The 7,244-nt window shown below is 40.6% G+C and overlaps 1 non-coding gene across 1 annotated transcript; it reads right to left on the reverse strand.

The window, feature by feature from the left end:
- Positions 1-165: 165 nt before the first annotated feature.
- Positions 166-237, reverse strand: SARC_30268. Its single transcript has one exon. It is a non-coding gene; the product is annotated as a tRNA-Ala (tRNA).
- Positions 238-7,244: the final 7,007 nt, after the last annotated feature.

A 7,244-nucleotide genomic window follows, 5' to 3' on the forward strand; every position in this document is an offset into this window, starting at 1 on the left:
TATAGTTATATATATAGATATATATATATAACCTCCAATTCTCGGTGCCTTTTCGATCGTTGTATAAAAAAATCGCCGTCTTTATCCTCTAAAATGTACTTCTCAGGTGGCTAAATCTGGTTGGACTATTTGGCTACCGTCAATTTTTCGAAGAAGAAAAAAAAATGGAGAATGAGAGGATTGAACTCCCGACTTTGTACATGCGAAGCACACACTCTACCACTGAGTTAATTCCCCCGTTGGTTCTGCTGATTTTAACAGTAATCATATGTATTTTGTTTATTTTGATGTTTTGGTAATTTACAATTTGTATTCCAATACATTCTAAAACCCAATCATTTCCCTTGCTCCTGAGTGCATCACAATAAGACCTAATTTGACCGTAATATATGACATCAAGCATTCTCGAATTCGAAAAATTAAATTGTATCAGTCTTGGCGTATAATGGTGAGCGATATACTAGGTCTATAATGATTTATAATGTGTTCGGCAGTCAAATATATATATCTATTATCACATATGTAAGCGGCCATTTCTGTCGGACAGTACATACTCAGTTTTAGGCCTATCGCCTCTCTGATCTGTGAGTAGCTCCCGTTGATACGCAGACCCAAGAAACTTACATTCAAGTGTACCTGTGAAGATTTGAGATCACTTGCAGGTATATTTTTCTGCAGGATACACTATAGCTGCATATTATGGGGTTGCATAGCGATAGTATGTGTGTGGTCGTTTTTGTATCCCTCGCACAATCAAAATTACCTTTCCTAAAATTTAGATCTGTGTATCTTTCTGGTTTTGCATATGACGAATTGTCACTTTCGTTCTACTAGTACAGCAGTCTCAGGTCCAAATTATGTTGCATTTTATGTCGTATTACCTCAGAAGTGTTTTAGGGTTTTAACCGTCGCTCCATCGCCCATTAGTGATTTTGCATGGCTTGTTGGGGTATTATTGTCCATGTTCTTAATGCGAGTGACATATTCTGTAGGACGTGATCGATGAAGATATATTTTGCAGGGGAAATTGTTTATGTTAATGGGCTTGCTACCGACTATTGCCACTTGATTCTGGCGGTTGCAATTACTGCACATGAGAGGTTTAGATTTTCATTCATTGGCAGTGTTTATTTGTCTCCACGTTTTCTGCTTGCCTTTGTGTATTGACCTGAACGATGCTTTGTGAATCAGCAATTGTAGCAGTGATTGTTGGGTGTGGTCATAGTGGTCATGGCATTGACCCGCTTGATCAATGCATCAACTTTTGCGTCGAAGAGATTGAATATAGGGGCGGCTAACTTGGTGACTTTTGGAGTGTGATTTTTTTTTATAGTCTCCTATTCTTCAACATAGAGACAGCGACCTTGAATATAAACTACTATGCGTATAGTAGTGGAACGACTCATGATATATATTTGTCTGCTCCTGGTAGGAGTAAAGCACGCCAGATAAAAATACATTCTGGGCACATTCATCAGAGAATACAGTGCCCTGTTCACGTGCGTTCCGGATTAGGAGTTCGCAGCGGAAAAACCACTCTCAGAGTGCCTCGTCGTTGTGGTCGGAATACACTAGGTAGAGTTAAACTTATGTTTATTACTGTTTATTACAGTTTATTACAGTTTATCAGAATGATCTGATAAGATTAGTTTTGTTGACTATTAGAATCAGCACATGACTCATGACCCATATTTAGGGGAGTCATGATTTTTACGATTACTGATAAAAGAGCAACGTATCCCTCTCTATTGAGAGAGAACGTTGAGATACAGTTATTTTAGCGTATAGTTACTACATTTTTAACTTACCATAGATGTTGTTAGTTTATTAGTAATCATAGGAAAAGTCACGGAGTAAGAATTAAACGGTAGCTAGTATATTTATTTTTGTTGCAAGATAGCAACTGAAAGAGATTAAGAACAATAAGAACAAATAATGTCGCGGCAAAATGACGAGATCTTCCAAAATTTGACTACCGAAGAAGGAGGTAGCGGGTTCTCGAGTAGTGATGCTAGCGATACGATGCCGCCATTAATATCAAACAGCAGTAGTGAGGCGGAAGAAGAATTGAGACCGGAGAACCATGGGAATGGCCGTGGATAACCACCTGCGATCGATGAAGTATATGTAAGGGTATTTAGAATCAATAGATACGACATGGCTCAACATCTTGATCGTTTTATACTCTCTGGCCGTCTTCCTGACGACGTTTGGACGATGAGTACGAAGACAGAAACTATTGACAAGAGTGAAAACCGAGGAGGAACAATCGCAGTCAAGTACACCATTAGCACATGGACAATAAGGAAGGTCCCAAGATGATCAAATGACGAAAACAGAGAATCAGCCAGAAAACACAGATAAGTAGTCACGGGTGAGAGCAGGTAGGAAGGATGTTATCGTGTGAGACAAGTACAAATAGAGTGTGTAAGTAGTAATAAGCTTAAACTGTAGTTGAGAGTTGTTAGAAGAAAGGAAGGATAATTTTTATTAGCTACAGTAGTAGAAATGGGAGGTGTACATGGTTAGAGCCGAATCGGCTAGTATTACGACACAGAGAAATCAGTAGCATACTATATTACTCCACTCGATTACAAAATGATTAGAGGTTGAGTTATGCGAACTGAAACACACTCTCACACGAAGTCTTCGCCTAGAGCAGACAAGGTTAAATAGTGCACACGTCAGTTGACGAAACAGTGTATACAATTAGTCGATGCTGTATATCATAGGTACTAAGCAATGACCAATACATAGGTACAACAAGTTATAAAGACAGGACAAAAGAGGGAGTAACGTGCACCAAGGACGTGGACAAGCCGACGATTTTTAAAAAGTAGGAAATTGAACGGAAAGACATGTGCATCTAATGGCCTCCGTGTTCGACAGAGTATGGGTTGGGATTTTGAAAGGGTTATCTACTGGGTTTTTAAGTTATAGACGAATATACAAAAGTGAATACTTAGAAGGTTTGGCTACAGCAGGTAGTGACGAAATTGAGCTAAAATAACTATCCACGTGAAGTCAGCTACGAACAGAATTGCTCAAAGCGTGAATTATATAAGTTGGTCGACGTAATAGGATACAGGAATGGACACATATACATAAGTAAGCATCAGTGAGTCTCTTTAGGAGCATATAAGGGTGGTTGCGTACGTAACACGAGCGCTGTATGTAGTACATGGTTAATGCAAATGATATGCGAACGCACACAAGTCACTAGATCTTCCAGAAAAATCAGGTAAATGGAGGAGCTCAGGAACACGCACAGAGGGCGTTGTTTGCTGAACCGTGGTTTAGGAGCGCAATACCTAATAATATATCATATGTCGAGGAACATAATCCAACAACCGCAATGGCACATGACAAGAATATATCGAGTAGAGGACACGAAGTCGGGAGAGTAAGAAGATCATTCAGGAGCGTTCGATGGAGTACGCGACGATGTATCGAGGATAGGCTGACCCCATGTCGGAGCAGGAGCAGCCGACGAGAAGGTTTACATGGATGTTCCGACAAGCGGGATATACCTCAACGAGGTATTTATTCGGAGGAGAGCAAGACATCAGTTAGTTGTATGGTGACTCGAGACTCATCTATCACTCTGTGAGTGAAGTAAAGTAGTCGAGAGTGAGCACACTGGTTCCTCGAGTATCATCGTCGAGGCGTCATGTGTTTGAGGGATGGACTCTAGTAAGGGAAGATGTATATATATTCAAATATGTCCGATTTCGTTCGCATACATTTCAAGATCTCCGTTGAAACTTACTTCCTCCACCATGTCCAACACCCGCCAAAGTCGTATACAGTAACACCTGAACCTGTAAGATTCGGTCTCTCAAGGCGATATTAACGACTTAGAGTAATTAAACGCTTAGGTTAAGTCTAAGTATAGTTAAATTCGAAATAAATAAACGAAATGAGTCCTTTAGTAAAGTTAGGTATGCCTCGTGCAAACAGTAATACTCTGAGGGATCGTGAGGCCGAGACATTGCCTATATATAATCCTCTCATTACTGTTTCCGCCGAAAGGATTTTATTAAGTGATTCGTTGTCGCTTTATTAGAAACTATGGTATGTTTCACTGGGGCGAATCCGATAGACTCATAAAATCCTATCTTTAGAAAAAAGAAATATAAAAAAAGAAAAATACTCTTGATGTCCTTAGTTATTGAACCAATAACTTGACAATATCAAGAAGTACCGACTTAGCCTTCATCAGACTGGCAAATCTGGTTGGCTGATCGGAAGATCAACTAGGTAACGTTAATAGTCCCTAGAAACCCATATTCGGTTGAGCCATCTCGCTACCGAAGTATTCAGGTATTAATAAAGTTGGTAAGTAAATATAGTTCTATTAATAGAACTAGACCAACTCTTATGTTTGGTATTTTACTGAGGCCTTTTAATGGCCTCGTCCTGTAAAATGGAAAAGTATTAATTAATAAAACCATTAAAACCCATTTTAGGAAACTTAAGTTCCTCGTGCTATTAAAAGTACATTTAGGAAACTTAAGTTCATCGTACTATTAAGAGTACATTTAGAAAACTTAAGTTCCTCGTACTATTAAGAGTACGTTTATAATTTACGTACTGCTTAAGAGTACGTTTTTATCATAGAGTTTAATGTTGAGGCCCGGCTTATTACAGGATGACATATCCAGTCTTAACTGGTTTCCGACGATTGTCATACCAGTTGGGTAAAGGTGGCGTAGTATTAGTACCTGCCTCTGGGTCTATAATACCCTCAAGGACGGACGACTCATGGCCGGGCGTTAGAACAGGCGAATAGTTAGCCTGGAGTTCTGGTGGTAGTACCTCGTAAGGTATAGATACGCTGAACACATCTGGCTCATCTGCCACATGTGTAGCGCTCAAGCCTTTACGATTTTCGCGCGTAATTGCCAGTCGACGTTCTGTCCACCTCTGCCGGGCTTCAGTAGTGCCAGGAGAAACATGCTCGCGTAAGTGCTGTGTATGTTTCCCTGATCTATACATTCGATCTGCATGTTCAACAGTCATGCCTTTCATACGGGCGGCTAACTGATTCTTAAGATCAGTGTTTTCAGTAATTAACGTACTTATGCGCGTTGATTCAGTGGTCTCGGACGTAGATTCGGGTTTGCCACTTGAGCTTGCCTCCTCTTCTGGTTCCGGTATAGGTACCTTCTGAGATTCGTCTTTGTCCCCTATAATTGGGGACTTTTCTTTCTGAGTTTCATCAGAAGAATAGCTTGGGGTGTCTTGAGACGTGTCCCTTGTCTCACTTTTTGGCTTCGTAAATGCAAGCTTTGAAGTTGAGGCAATAGTTGGCCCTCGGGCTCTATCTGTAGGAGTAGTTTCCTTAATCGGAGTGGCTATATCCTTATCTGAGGCATTGTCCTGACTATCATTGTCAGAGACAAGTGCTTCGGCCACGGTGCGGTTAAACGCATCGGCAGCAACTGCGGGCGCTAGCAGGTTCTCTTTCCATCTTTTTACGTTCGGCCTTGCGCTTCTTTGCAGGCGTATCGTCTTTCTTTGTCATAATCTTAACTTATGACTTCAGTCTTATTCTCCTAAGGATTGACTGTGCTTAAGAAAATTTTTGTGGTAGTTATCTACCTTTACGCTTAAGTATTCCAAGTAATTAATATATTTTCTAACTTTAAAATGTGTAAGATTCGGTCTATCAAGGCAATATTAACGCCTTAGAGCAATTAAACGCTTAGGTTAAGTCTAAGTATACTTAAATTCGAAATAAATAAACGAAATGAGTCTTTTAGTAACGTTAAGTATGCCTCGTGAAAACAGCAATACTCTGAGGTATAGTGAGGCTGAGACATTGCCTATATATAATCCTCTCAGTACTGTTTTCGCCGAAGGGATTTTATTTAGTGTTTCGTTGTCGCTCTATTAGAAACTATGGTATGTTTCGTCGGGGCGAATCCGAGAGACTCATAAATTCAATTCTTTAGAAGAAGAAAAAGAAAAGAAAAAAAGAAAAATACTCCCGATGTCCATAGTTATTGCATTAACCAATAACTTGCCACTTATCAAGAATTCCCGACTTAGCCTTCATCAGACTGGCACATCTGGTTGGCTGAACGGAGGATAAACTAAGTAGCACTAATAGTCCTTAGAAACATATGTTCGGTTGAGCCATCTCGCTACCGAAGTATTCAGATATAAATAGATTTGGAAAGTAAATATAGTTCTATTAATAGAACTCGACCAAATCTTATGTTTGGTATTTTACTGGGGCCTTTTAATGGTCTTGTCCAAATATATGATATGTAAAATGGAAAAGGTATTAATTAATAAAACCGTTAAAAAACATTTAAGAAACTTAAGTTCCTCGTACTATTAAGAGTACGTTTATAGTTTACGTACTACTTACGAGTACGTTTATAACATAGAGTCTAATGTAGAGGCCCGGCTATTACAAACCCTGAACGGCTGAGCGTCGCCAATCTAATCCGGACCGCACTAGTCCACACACAGGGCAGGTCCTGGAGTGACAAAAACAGGCGCGTCTAGATGCTCATCACCCTGTGTCTACTATCGGTAAGCAGTCACCAACAGCACACGAATATGAACCTACCCACTCAGGGGTTGGCGTCGTTTTCGAGGGTGAGTCCAAGGGGGTTCCCGACCTGCGTGCGGACCGGAGTCAGACCATTACTGGTGAATATGTATCTAGTAATGGTCTGCCTTCCCGTTAATCCTCTGGTACTTATGGGGGCTTATCCTCCAGTAATGACCAATTACGCCTTCCAACTAACAAGCGTAGACGTCACCGCCGTCGCACCAACAACAACGATACGGTACGGGACCAGTATTCCGCCCAGAAACTCTCTGAGCTGATGGCGCAACAACAGTCGCTTTTAGAGAAGTATGAGCAAAGGTTTCAGCGCACAGCTGCCGATCGGCCTACAACATTGTTGTCTGCCACCGAGACATCTTCCTGCACACACAAACGTGCGCACACATCGATAGGGTATGAGGACAATCATACGTTCCGTATCCACGGCCGTACACATTATCTCCTTTTATGGAAACAGAATATTAAAACCATGTATGATTTCGAATGATTATCCGATTATCTATTGAGGATTAGACGCCGATCATATATTTTTATATAAAAAGGGTGAGAGAACAGGGTTTATTTCTGAGGTGATTTTGAGCAGGGTCAGGTCAATATTGTAAGTCAGGTTGATGTAAATATTTTAATCGAGGGGGGCGGGTGTGTGTGTGGTGGGGGG

The sequence above is a fragment of the Sphaeroforma arctica genome (assembly GCF_001186125.1).
Source record: "Sphaeroforma arctica JP610 unplaced genomic scaffold supercont1.2344, whole genome shotgun sequence".
In the NCBI taxonomy this organism is placed as follows: domain Eukaryota; class Ichthyosporea; order Ichthyophonida; genus Sphaeroforma; species Sphaeroforma arctica.